This window comes from Protopterus annectens, chromosome 16.part0 (genome assembly GCF_019279795.1).
Source record: "Protopterus annectens isolate FY-2018-M chromosome 16.part0, PAN1.0, whole genome shotgun sequence".
In the NCBI taxonomy this organism is placed as follows: Eukaryota; Metazoa; Chordata; order Ceratodontiformes; family Protopteridae; genus Protopterus; species Protopterus annectens.
This window is the reverse complement of record NC_056750.1, coordinates 160,707,975-160,722,632: the sequence shown is the minus strand read 5'-3', so window position 1 is coordinate 160,722,632 and position 14,658 is coordinate 160,707,975.

Genomic DNA, 14,658 nt, shown 5'->3' with positions numbered 1-14,658 from the left:
GAGCCCACTGCTGTTCATACTGGAAAGTTCATCTGAAGGCTCATGGGATGAAACTAAGCACAGGTAAGATGATGGTAATGGCAGCAAATTGGGGAAATCAGAAGAAGCTGAGAATAGAGATAGAAGGGAAGATAGTGGAACAGTTAAACAGCTTCAAGTTTCTGGGAGGGGTAGTTGAGGAGAATGATAGTCAGAATGAAGAGGCCAAAGTTAGGATCAGAGGGTCTACAGCCATTTGGCAGAGTATCAGGTGTAGTCTATGACACAAGAATGCCAAAGAAGCTGGAAAGTAAGGTGTACAAGACAGTGGTATGACCAGTACTACTGTATGGTACAGAAACCTGAGCAGTAAAGGCAGAACAGTTGAAGAAGCTAGAGGTGATGGAAATGAAGTGCCTGAGAAAGGTGATAGGATGCACACTGTGGGACAGACGAAGAAATGAGGACATAAGAGCAGATTACGGTGGTTTGGGTACACGTGTAGAAAAGCAGAAGACAATCTGGTGAGGAAGATTTGGGACAGACAGGAAGAAGGTAAGAGGAAGCGAGGAAATCCAGCAAAGAGGTGGATGGGTTGTGTGAAAGAAGATCTGTGACAGTCAGGCATGAGTACTGAAGAAGGCAGGAGTGTTGCACTAAATTAAGAGAGTTGTTGACAGTTAACATGATACCCTGACCCCATGTAAAAAATGGGAAAAAGGGGGTTGATGATGATGATGATGATTTAGCTGTTTTACCAATCCATGTAACCCCATACTAATTGCAGAAGGAGTCATTACTGGGCACATTGCAGGTGCTGTGAAGAGCACTTTTGACTGACATCAAAGATTGAAACAATACTAATTTCATAACCTTTAATCATACTTTGACTTAGGAATGGGGTCCATTCTCACCATTGTATGAGAAACCCAAAAGATTTGGAGAAATTAGAAATAGGGCAGCATTTGTATAAATTATGTTCTGACATCCATCTACCACCAAGGAGATTAGTTTGAGGGTGGCTACTGTTTGGGATTTTATCCAAATATTATTAATAAATTGCTTTAATATTTTTTCTTCAAGTAAGAATAATGCTGAGTGAGAAATTCCTTGTAGTGTGGATATTACAGCTATCAGACCTACCATACCTTTTCTTATCAATATAGCTCTGGTTTGTTGTGGGGTCTTGCTAAATGGTTTTCATCATTCACAGTGTTTACAATCAGTTTATATAAGCCCCTAATAGGGGACCTTTAACTTTTTATCTGGTGAAGACAAGAAGTACTGAATATATTATTTTCAGTGGAAGTATATCAGTATTTTGCATTAACACAAGGTTATTTATAATCCTCTGTTCTTGCATCATTTGTTTAAGACCTGCATATCATTTGTCAGCCTTTCACAAAACTACCAATAATTCTTATACTTTTATCCCAGTAAGGGGGCAGAATTTTACACGCAAGCCTTTCATCTCCCAAATAGACAGCTTGAATGGTTTGCCCTGAGGTACTAATACTGAGGCTTTCTCCATGAAAGTTCTACAAATCTTAAAAGAGGATAGGAGGGAAGCTACCAGATGGTCCAATCTTGGAATGGCATTTTAAATATTTACCATATGACAATATGACAATCAGTAGTAATATTGATCAAGTCTATATTTCTGTGATTAACACTCGTGGTTATATGCACCCATTTTCTCACTCAGATTTAGTCTATTCTGTTTAGTAGCATCAGCTAAGTCATCTTGCATAAACTATCACTTCTCTACAACTAGTAATACTGTTCCAGAAGGATATACTGCATTTAAAACCATCTAGCACGTGTTGGATGTCATCTGAGTTATTTCTGTGAATATATACTATATACTTTAATTGAAAACACTATTTCTTGCTCTCTGTAAGAATAGATTTTGAGTGAGTAGACTTGATGTTCTCCAAAACCTCTATGGCTTTTCTTCTAGATAAGTTATCTTTGCCAAAGGTAGTTTCAATGAAGACCTTAAATCAGGGAATAGAGCTTCCAGCTTATATCTCAGAGCAGGAAATTACATGTGAAAAATTGTTGAAAACTTTAGGTGAGCTTAGACAACTTAGTATAATAATAGAACAAAATAAATGAATCTGATCAGTTACTTGTTTGCAAAAGAAAAACATGTATTATGGGGAAGCACAATAGTTGGTAAGTATGTTTAGTTTTGTTACAACTAGTAAAACAAATGTCACTCCATGAGGACTACAAAATCATCAACCTTTCTTTAACAAAATTCCAGCTCAGAATATACAAGCAGTTGCCACTTGGAAGGGATTATCCACATTTATTTGCTGTGTAAATTAGATTTTAAATCCCAAGAAATAATAACATTTTTAGGGGTGTTTTAACCAGATGGCTTTGACATCCTTCCATCACCCCAGTGTTATGTAATGTTTGTGGTAAGCTCCTAACCATTAAGAATAATCTAAAGCATGAACAACAGGTACTGGTCATAGTAAAGCAACAACAGAGTCAGTAGGGAGTAATGTAAAATATGCCCTGGAGTTATGAATGCTCTAGGTGTTGTAATATTATCTTGAAGATCAATGTTTACTGTGGGTACCTTAATTAATTCGTTGGTACCACTAAGGTTAATGTGAACTGTTTTCTTAAAGATCACAATGCTAATTAAGTGACCAACATTCACTGTTCCATGACTGGAGTGTTTCAGATGCAGACCATGATACCGTACCTTAAAACCATGTGAATCAATCAGAGAACTGAAACTGTAGTATTCAGTCTTGAAATTAAGCTACGTAAATGTGAAAGAATGATATTGCTTTAATGGGTAAAATGCTGCTTTACTTGTTATATTTAAAGCATTTTTGACACATTTAAGAATTTTTCTGCCTGATTTCTTGGTGATGACTATCCATCCAGCCAACATACAGTTATTTCACATCAAGCTAGTACAAGTGCTGATAGGCACAAATGACTTCTACAATTCTTTCAAAAATTGTAAACCTGGAGTAAAACTTCTGGACATTTCCAAAGTAATGTTCATAATTTCACTTTAATGAACTAATCACGTGTGTGTGTGTGTGTGTGTGTGTGTGTGTGTGTGTGTGTGTGTGTGTGTGTGTGTGTGTGTGTGTGTGTGCGTGTGTGTGTGCATGTGTATGTGTGTGCTTCTATGTTTGTTTCTCTGTATGAGTATGTATGCCTCTGTCTCTGTGTTTGCATTTCATACTGATGAAAAGTCTTGTTAATATTGAAGAACATGAAACTGTGTGCAGATAAACAGAAATGACACCCACTTCTTGGAAAAATATCGACTACGCATCTATGTGTGCATTCCCTTCTAGTTACTCCATTTTCTGAAGGCTGTTCGGTTAAAAATGAATTTAAATGAGGAACTGTTTTTTGATATGAATGGAAATCCACCAGCCAGATATGATGTAATAAACTGGCAGACTGATATTGAAAATTCAGTTGTATTTATTAATATTGGAGTTTTTGAAAATGAAAATCTTTACATCAATGAAAGTCTCATACTGTGGAATACTGGTGAAGTTCTGGTAAGAAAAGACAGAAGCCGTTTTCACAATAATGCCATATTGTATATTTGCCAGACACCAACTGATTAATTAAAGTTAACATAATTTTGTCTATCATGTGCAGCTTATTCTCTGATTATCAGTTTTGTTTCTGTGGAGTATAAACTGGTAGAATCTATTAAAAGCTGAGCTGTGGTAACTAAGTAAATGCAGATAGGTTTAGACTGCTATCCTGGTAGAATTAATGAAGGAGATTAAGCCACAAACCATTTTAGTAGTACTAAAATATACATAAAATGTCAGCGTCTGATTTATTACTCAGAGGTTCTATGTAGAATTCTACAGGTGGCACTTATCCATTATTGCTACAGTTTTAATCTAGGATATCAGGGTGACAAAGAATGGTTCAATGTGTTTATTTTATTTGGTGACTGAGGACAACAGAAGTAATGATACATGATAACTGTTGAGAAGCAATATACAAAATTGAGAAATATTACCTGAAGATAGTTATATTCATGAATTTGTGTGGGTGTATGTTTTTTCCCACTAGAGCTGTCTGCCATCAGCCACTTCCTGTAGCCCCTCCTTCATCATGTACTCCACCCATCCCGACCAACCTGCCTCTTTGGACTGAGCCCCTGTCTCCTTAGAATGGGAAAATAGTAAGTGTAGGCAGTTAACAGAGGGATGTCTATATCCCCAGCATGGTGTCATTCTTATGTTTATGGAGGCTTTCCTTATATCGTTTACCCACTCTCTCACTCAACTTCCTGTGTGCAATACAAATTCACACACCTCTGGACTAGTGTTATTGGTCACTCTGAATGGCAACTAGTCTTTTGACTGAGACCCTACCATTCCCACAGCATACGAGAGCAATCAAAATGCCACTTTTACCCACTCCCCTGACTGACTCCTCAAGAGGAAACAGGCTTTATAAATAAGCCTAATTTCTTCACTCGCAGTCAGGGTTCTGTTTCTGCACAAAACTGGCCCTAGGTTTTTTATATTGCTGATTAGAACACCTAAAGAAACTACAGTTTCCTAGAGAAGGTAGTAATAGCAGCACATAACTGCTACTTTACAGTAACTCAAGAGAGCCCGTGATGGGTTCAACAGTTACAGGAAGTGGTAACAACAGGGTCGCTAATTGTTTCGACAATGGAGTTACTGATCCGTCCTTTGCAGAATGGATCAACGAAAGAAGAGAATGGGATATTTACAGAAACAACACCAGATTTGAAAGGGGTACCATCGATCAACAACAGAAAGAGTTTGAAAAAGAGGTCTTGCGGTTTTGGAAACTTCAAGTGGAAAATTCTTATTTGAAAGAATGCCTTCGGAGGCAACAGGTGCCCAAAGGACTTAGGACATGGAAGTATCCTACAGGTACTGTTGCAGGGTCTGAATTGTGTACTGAATTGACTACAATGTTCAATAGGCATGGTTGTGTACTTTTGGATGTGTTGATATGGGAAAATGATAAAAAAATGCAAACTTTAAAAATGAAAATTGACTGTATTAATGAGGGTCTACACAACGACTTGTTATTTCAGACAAAAGTCAATGACTACAACGCAGTGTTGGTGAATGTAGACAAAATAATTCTTTCAATAAAAAACAAGAAAATGAAAAAATTAGATAGAGACGAGGGGGAATATGAACAAGGGAGAGCTTATCCCCTAGTGAACACTAGAGGGCAAACGGAAGGGCTTGACATCAATGGTGGGGGGTGCCTAGGATTGATGAAGACAACAATAGTGATACCAATGAACGGATGGCCCCTTTAGATGTATTACCGAGGAGGTCGGAGCGCCTCCAAAATCGGAATCAACAACAGTACAATCAAGGGGGATGGGCAATGGCAATTTTCAGGATTTTCACATGAACAGGGGCAGGAATTACAGGGGGAGGGGGAGGGGATATGTGAACAGATGATAGGTGAAGATTTGGACCAGACATATCACATCATTCTGAATAAGACCAGGGATTTTAAAATATTCAGTTATACTGATCTGAATATTACTTCTGCTTGGGCCAACCTGTTACAAAAGGGGCTCAATTTCATTACTAAGAGGAGACCTAGAATTGAGTATTCTTTACTTGATTTGAAACTTTTTATCAGAAACCTCAATTTGAGGATGCAATTTGAGAATACTACCCCACTTAGTAACATTCCCACATGTAAAAAATGAGTATTTACAACCCCCCTTTATACCCTACTTTACAAGTCCTTGAGAGTTTATGCACTGAACAAATGAGAAAGTTACATCAAAGAAAAATTGATGAAGATGGTAACAATCTATCTGCTATAGACATGGAATTGCTATCTGAGACAGCTAACAACAAGTCAATTAGGGTTATGAAACCTGATAAGGGTGGGGGGTTGATTAGTATGGATCAAAATAGATATGTGGAAAAAATGTTTTCACATTTATTTACAGAATCATATGAAGAAGTTTCAAAGAATCAACTAAATATATCATATAGAAATATAGACATCACTTTACAAGGTTTATTTTTAAATGACCAGATTTCTATTGGTGAACACACTTTTTTAACCCAGAAATATCCCCGGACTCCTACCATCTTTGGATTCCCCAAACTCCATAAGTGTATAAATGACCCCCCTTTTTGACCCATAGTGGATGCCAAAGCACCCAAAACTTTTAACTTGGCCAAGTTTATTGACCATAATTTGAAATACACATTGGAGCAGCACACACATGTTTTCAGGGACTCATGGGATTGTCTCAAAAAAATTCAGAATGAGATGTATGGTGACCATTTGTTACTAGTCACCATGGACATTAGATACTTGTTTACTGCTATCCCCCACGATGAAGGTCTCAACATGTTTTATGAATACTTGTTCCTGTACTACTCAAGGGCACTCCAGAATATTGATGTATAGAACATTGATGAAACTAATTTTACAAAATAATTTTCTGTTGTTTGAAAATCAGTTATTTAGGCAAAAAGTGGGGGCAGCTTGCACCCCCTTATTTGCCAAAATTGTTCTTATTCAATAGGAATTGAACTATGTTTTTAAACATGGCTTATTCAAACACTGTAAATTTTATGGTAGGTTCCTCGATGACCTTTTGTTGTTATGGGACGGTACATTAGAACAGCTAGATGAATTTTACAACTTTCTCAATACAAGCACTGGTTTCCTTACTTTCACTATGGAAAGCAGCCCCTTGTTCATCAATTTTTTAGACATCACTATAAGCAAGGATGTACATAATAAGAGATTTTCTTCAACATTGTATAGAAAACCCACATACTCTAACACCCTGTTACACTTTGATAGTTACCACCCAATATACCAAAAGAAATCATTGGTTAAGGGATAGGGTGTTAGAATTTCCAGGATGGTGAGCGAGTTTTCTAATTTTATTTGTGAGATGCGAGAACTGAGGGACATGTTGACTTGGAGAGGTTATCCTATTAATTTTATAGACCCCATTTTGGATGAGGTCACTAATAAAAGAAGGATGGGGCAATTTTACCCACTTCTAGGTACTTTACATGACATTAATGGTTCCCTTTTGGATGCCACCCATATTATTAACCAACAGGGAATGATTGCTAGCCCCTATATTGATGCCATGACACTTACTTTCAACAGTGCATTTTCTGACATTAAACAAATTGTATACAATAATTGGATAGTTTTGACATCAGATGGCAGGTGTAAATCTAAATTAAGTGAGAAACCTAAAGTAATCTACAAAAGAGACAGATGTATTAAGAATATATTGGAATCTAAGTTTATTAATAGAAAAGTCGGACAGATACAAAAATGTGGGCACTGTGCACAATATCCCTTTATTGAGGAGACGATGTGTGTTCATATAAAAGGTTGCGGGAAGGTGCACCTCAACAAAAAGTTTAATTGCCAGAGCAAAGGTTTCGTCTATATAGCAACCTGTCAGCTATGTGAAACATTTTACATTGGTAAAACCATTAACAGGTTGCATAAATGTATATACCAGCACCTTTATGATATCAGAAAAGGTAACTCCAAGAATTCACTGGCAAAACATAGTCTAGAGCACCCACAACATCATTTTAAATTTTCCATGTTGGAACAAGTTCAAAGTGATGATACAAGGGGTGGGCCAGTGGAGGTGATTTTGGAATTTAGAGAATTGCTATGGCAATTGGGGTGCAATGCAAACAACAACTATGGCTTGAATGAAACACTTTCTCACGTTATTTGAAACTCAAATCTAAGTTTCATTTTTCTCAGTAAAAACAAGGGCAGTTTTAGTAGTAATGTTGATTTAGATATTATTCAAGAGTTTACACTGTATTTTTTGATTATTATTATGATGTCTATTTATGGGGCAAGGAAATCCAGTTAAACAAATTTTATAAAGTAGCAGGTCATTATGCTAAGTTGAGCAGTTAGCATTACTGGTGTGTACATAAATATATATATGTGTGTCTCTATATACTTACGGGTTTATTTATTTTATTGTTGTTTAAATATGGAAGCAAAGTTTATTATGTCTTTGGTAATTTCATTATTATTTTTTTATATATTATTGAATGGTTTAAAACAGCTATTCTGTGTATTTATAAGTTTTTTTTTTTAATTATAGAGCGAAAGGTCTAACCAATCTAGTGATTCCATTTCATCATGTGATGGGAACATTTGGTATTTAATTGGCCAGGAATACATGTTGTTTAATTAATTCTGAAGAAGTCTAGTGGCGAATGCCTGACGAAAGCGCTAAATTTCAATAAAGTGTTTTGCTCAGTGGCATCTTATCGTTCTCTGCTTTTTATTACTTTACAGTAGTATTTAGTCAATGAAATGTTGTGTCTGCAGAATACAGAACAGCAAATGTGAAGCCAGATCATTGTACAGCCAAATATTGCAAGCTACCCTATGTACTGCACAAATAAAGATATTGTAAAGTGTAGTGGTGTCACCAGAGAGTGCAGCTATTGCCAGTACCTGACATAGGAAAGAGGAAATCATTTGGACTACTTCAAACCCCATGCTTTAGGTTGCTTAATTTGTTAGCTGTTGTTTACATTGATAAACATAACTTTCACTATCAAGTGCTTTAAATATCTTAAGCATGTCTCACATGTCTTACAAAGATCCTGTTTTGCAGATGTATCTTTTGTGATCACAGATGTCAAAACTTGCATGCACTGAAATATTTTCCTAACTAGACTCACAGTCACTCACTGGTTCCCAATAAACAAGGACAACAGCTTTCGTAGTACTGGCAACAAAAGGCAGGGATCAAATGCATAATTAATTTATATTGTCATTGCAGAAAGAAATGATGTTCTGATGATTAGAGGACAGGGTTTTACTCATGTAGATTCAGAATTAAATCCCCCAGAGCTTAAAGTTTACTGTCTGAAAGAAAACTTTAGAATCGATATTTCAGTTTCACACTAATCTGTGAACAGAGGCACAGTTGAGCAGTAGATAGTGCTGTTGCCTCATAGCAAGAGGTTACCCAGTTCCAGTCTCATCTGGGGTACCTTTGTGTACAGTGTTAGGGTTAATGGTTAAGAAGTTTACCTCACAAGAACAAGATTCAGGGTTTAGTTCTCACCTCTGATCACTGTTTAGTTATTGGCTAGCTGTAATAGCCTGCAGACTGACTGTGTAGTATTTACCTATGATTATATAAGTTCTGGTATAGTAATGGCATGACTCGAGTATTTAATAAATTTTACTTGGAGACAAGTATCAATAGAAACTATCAGTGTAATATCAAAAAGCTCACAGAAGCACAGACACCCAGAGCTGCAAAAATTAGGACTACTTAGCATACTAGATTCTTCCTTCCACACATTACTCCCATAAATCATTATTTAAGTAGATGGAGTATTACTTATTTATTTATTTATTTATTTATTTATTTATTTACTATTTGTTCAGGCATGACCCAAGCTTAAAGATCAGAAAATACTTCCCAGTCTTTCAATCAACAATATTGTATACAAAACAAGTACATAAACTCCTATATGAGTGTAAAATATTTGAATATAAGATGACACATGAAGTGGCTGAGAAAAGTTTACTGAATGCATTCTAGCATTCACACTATGGGAAGATAAGTTACCTAACCATTGTTATGGTAGCAGTTGCAGGTAGAGTCAGAAAAGGGATGTTCTTTAAGTTCACATCTGAAGTTTCTAATGGTTTCTAGATTTTTGATGTCTGTAGGCAGGTGGTTCCAAGTAGAAGGTTCCAGTCTAGAGAAAGCTGTCTCACCTGCAGTAATTTTAAAAGGAAGGTGTACTAGAGTGAAACTGTTGTCTTATGTACTTATGAGTACATAAGGGTTATCTTTTAGTCGTAGCTTCACTCCTAAAGAGGGACAGTGACTGTTTTTTTATCACCTTGTAAATTAGAGTACTTATAAGAAAAGTGGTGCTATGGGGCACCAAAAGCCATTTGAACATTTTTAGCAATTCATTCACACTGTGAAACAGTTTAGAGCACACTCACTGGTTGCAGGCTGATTTTAACAAAACTGAGCTAAGTTTGATAATTTTCTCATCTGTCATGATTTCTAACATTAAATGGCCTTGTGACAAACCAATATTTCTTGTATGCAAGCACATTAAGTGTCTAATTTGTTGAATGCAATTGTCAAAATCAGTAGGTGTACTGACTGCAAGGATTTTATTGGCACCATTCTCTGTAGAAAGGCTATCTAAAACTTTTTCTATGTGCAAAAAGCTTCATTATCTGAAGATGTAGCCTATTGCTTCCCTTGGTGGCTCCCTGCCTGAGAAATCCAGGTACAACAAGATTGATAAACATGCAAAAAAGCAATGAATCTTTTTCTTCTTCTGAGAAACTTCAGAAAGTTATAAAGTAAAAAGGTCAGTTTCATACGAAAGTTCCTGCTTTATTGTATGCTTTTTTCCTTCATGCTTGGCAATCATCAGCACCTCCACAGCCTTGAGGCCATTCATTCTCATATACTGAGAATCCTCAACATAATGTAGACAGCGGATCAGAGCAGGGTATGCAGGAAGCCATGGGCATAATTTGGGCTCTTGCACCCATGTGTTTTGGCTGGCACGAGCTCCTACTTCATCATAAAGTACTGTATGCTATCCCTGTGCATGCACATGTTTACACCCAAACTGTATGCGGGCTGCCATCATTAGCTTACAACTGCAAAGCCCACATCTCTAGACCTAACCATTTTGGTGCGATGCAAGAATCCTTTTTAATGGGGAAGATTGCATGACAAGAACAACCATTCCTTTCTTCAGGATGTGAAAACCAGTGTCAGACACTCATTATCATTCTGTCCTGCCTAGCTTTTCCTCTGTTCAAGCTGCCATTAAGACTTAAGCTGTCTTGGCCATAATCAGGGCTTTATCCATCTACACTACAAAGCTGGGTTAAAAGGTCTCCCCACATTAATAGTGGTAAAGTCTGTATATGAGGTTTGTCCAGTTTGGCCACACTTACTCAAGTGCTTCTGATGTTGGTTTAACTGGATCTGAATTTGTCATCATCACTTGAGCTGTTGCCAGACCTTCATAGCATCTTCTCTTCTATTAACAATAGTATTTACTGAGCCACAATGGCAGGAAGTAATGCCAGAGTTTGAGTTTTTATGTCCAGCTTATTTGACTTGATTGTTACTCATAATTGCCAGGCCTCTACCATTCTTTCTAACCAGTGGGTTATCCTATAAAGCTGCACATATTAGTCTTCTGGAGAACCCACTAGTCAGTCACAACAAATCATAGCAAAAGACCAAAAACATTTTTTTTCAGATGGAGACAACATGCTGGCATGTTTCCTCCTACCCCTTAATTGATATAATAACCCCAGGATCATGTAACCATAAAGAAAAGAGAAACAGCTACTAAGGGTGTACATGCTTATAAAAGCAATAGCATTCTCCCATTTCTACTTAAAGAATGTGAAGCACAGTCAAGGAATCATAAAACTCATGACTCATAACTCTCTTGAGTCTACATTCACTGAGTTACACCACACTGAGACATAGGAAAGCTTTACCTTGTGGCTACTTGATCCTCAAGACTTTCTATTTTTTCAACTGGTGTTACCTTTTCACTTCCTACACCTACATACAATCCATTCCAGTCAAAGTTTGTTTTTTTTTGTTAGAAAATCTTTTATTAAAATTTTAACAATAGAAAACAAAAAAGTTTACCAAGCAAAGAAATAACTATACACATAAATTCATAACTTGAATATGATCTGTGTATGTATACAACATTTAAAACAATGAGTGTTTTTCAAGAAAATCACTAAGTTTAAGCCAATGCATAATATTTGATGTTTTCATTTTTATAGTTAATAATTCATTGTTACATACAATTTTTATTAAGTTAGTAAATTCATCATGTGAATGGGTAATTTTATTTTTACAATTCTTAGTTATTATTTTTCTAGCTTTTGCTAGAATTGACTAAAGAAGAGGCATCTAAGTCTTAGGTACAATTGCAGGAAATGGAGCATTAAATAAAATCAATGATTTAGATACATTACTTCTATCCAACCACAATGCTTGAGTAAAGTTATTAATTTCTTTTCAAAAGGTGATACTACCCTACATTCATACACCATGTATACCCAATGAACTTCTATGTTCACCTCATATCTCCAGCATTTAATCGTAACAGTTTTGCACATTATAACAATTTTATTAGGTGTGATAAAAGCTCTATGCAAAAATTTGCAAGTGAAAATTTGCCAATACAGTGAATATGTAGTTTTATCTGTTGATTTTAATACTAATTTCTTATTTTCATCTGAAAAAGTTCATTATTATTTTTGTAGAACAATTCCAAAATATGTTATTGGAAGATAAAGAATAAGATCTAATAATTCTATAAATCATTGATAAATAAGACTTACTGTTTATTAAATTGTTATTAACATTTATTAACAATACTAAAATTGTTGGAAAAGATTCAGCCTTAAATTATATGTCATATTAATTTTCATATTTAAATATTCTATGCAAATTTGTAGGATTAACCAGTTGTTTAATTCTAGACTATATCTAGAGAGAAGATTCACTGCAGAATGAACCTTACCCCTATTTAGGAATTGAGGCTATTATGTTATATTATTGTTTTCTTTCAGTTCTAACATTTTATTAAAATTATAAGTTTTCTTAACATTCATTTGGATAAGCAATGGAAAATACTGGAAAAATAAGTTTTAAATAATACAATTAGAATCAATAAACTTCTTAAAAGAAGAAATAATGAAACTGATATAAAGGACTGAAAGTGAAATATTATTCCATTAATTAAATAATCCTTTAAAAATCAGTCAAAACTATTAGGAACAATTTGTGTGTGGTTTATCATATTTATTATTGTTTATTAAAAATTATGAATAATTGATTTCCATTTGATTTATATGTTGTAATAAGCCACAATGCAATAATTTTAATGCTAGCTGAAGTAAGATATAATTCAATATCTGGAAAATGTAAGCCTCCATCTTTCCAACTTTAACTATGCCAATTAAAATAACTCATTGGCTTGTTTGGATAACAAAGACATTTGAAAATAATATTATTTATCTTATTTAAAAAGATTTTTGATGGAGTCAAAATTAATGACTGAATAACAAACTAAATTTTAGGAAGAATTGCCATCTTAATTAAAGGCAGATCACCTTCTATAGTAAAGAAAATGTTATTCTAATTAATAGTTAATTGTGTAATTTTATCTATAATGTTTGTAAAGTTAACTGAGACTAGACCTTTACAATTTGAGGTTATAATGATACCTAGGTATTTAATTTGAGTATTTTCCCAATTAAAATTGCTATATTTTTTACATGAACTATTTAACTTTTTATTAATTTATACAGTAATAATTATAATGATTAAATGTCAAACTTGAAATTGCCTAAAATTATTTGATGGAACTAGCTATATGCTCTAATGATGTTTCTATGTTACCTGTTATGAGAAGAATATCATCTGCAATGATAGGAGACCACAACTTCACCCTGGGCTGGCACCCATGCCCTCATGGACATGGGGAGTCGGTGTTGACCATAGACTAGCTCTGCAAAATATGTTCACTTAATAAGGATAGATGGGGCAAGTTCAGATTAACATGGCAAGGATTGTAAGGGCTCTAGGGATACTAATATAGTAACCTCCTACGAACCTATGCAGAATGTTGAATTTTTAATACAAAATTATCTGCTAAAGATATACCTGAAATATTTTCATTTAATCTAATACAATTTTTGAAAGGCTCATTCATTAAAGCAAATAAAGATGATAATGGGCAACCCTGTTTCATGCCTGTTTGTATTTTAAAAGATCTAGAAAGAAAAGAACATATTTTAACAAAAGAATAAGAATTATTATAAAGCTTCAAAATTAAAGATATAAATTCAACTGAGAAATGATATTCCGTAAGTACTTTGGAAAGATAAAATGAGTTTACTGAATCAAATGCTTTATCAAAATCTAGACTAATAATTGAAAGTTCTTTCTTATTTTATTTGCATGCTCTATTAAGGTATTTAGTCTAATTATATTATCTTGTAGTTGTCTGCTTAAAATGAACCCAGTTTGATTGCTGTTGATTAATTTTGGTAAAATGTAATTTATTCTGTTAGTTAAAATAGACATAAACAATTACTAATCAACATTAAGGAGAGAAATAGGATGATGAGTAGAAGATTGAATGTAATTGCATTGTGGTTAGACAATGGGCAAGATAATATTGATGTTTCTTTAATATTATTAAACAAATTATTAGTAATAAAACATATCAATATTAATTTGATTTCCATATCTATAAGAATAATGAGTGTATTGAAGACAGTTATATTACTTCAAATCATTAGTTCATTGGGATAAGAAAATATATTAAATGTTTAGCTGATGATAAATTCTAGATATCTTATTGGTTGTAGTACCTTTATCAGACAAAATTCAATTAGAATCACCAGCTATAACATCTTCCCCCTTCATATAATAGATTATAATGTCCAACTGTTTTTTGCAACTTTAGCTCCAACCCCTCAACTCCAATAAAAACTTACAAAATGTATAGTTTTTTTTTTATTAAATTTAATTACAGTGAGATTCAACATACCATTTTATTTGAGTAAGTATCACTTTAGGCATTA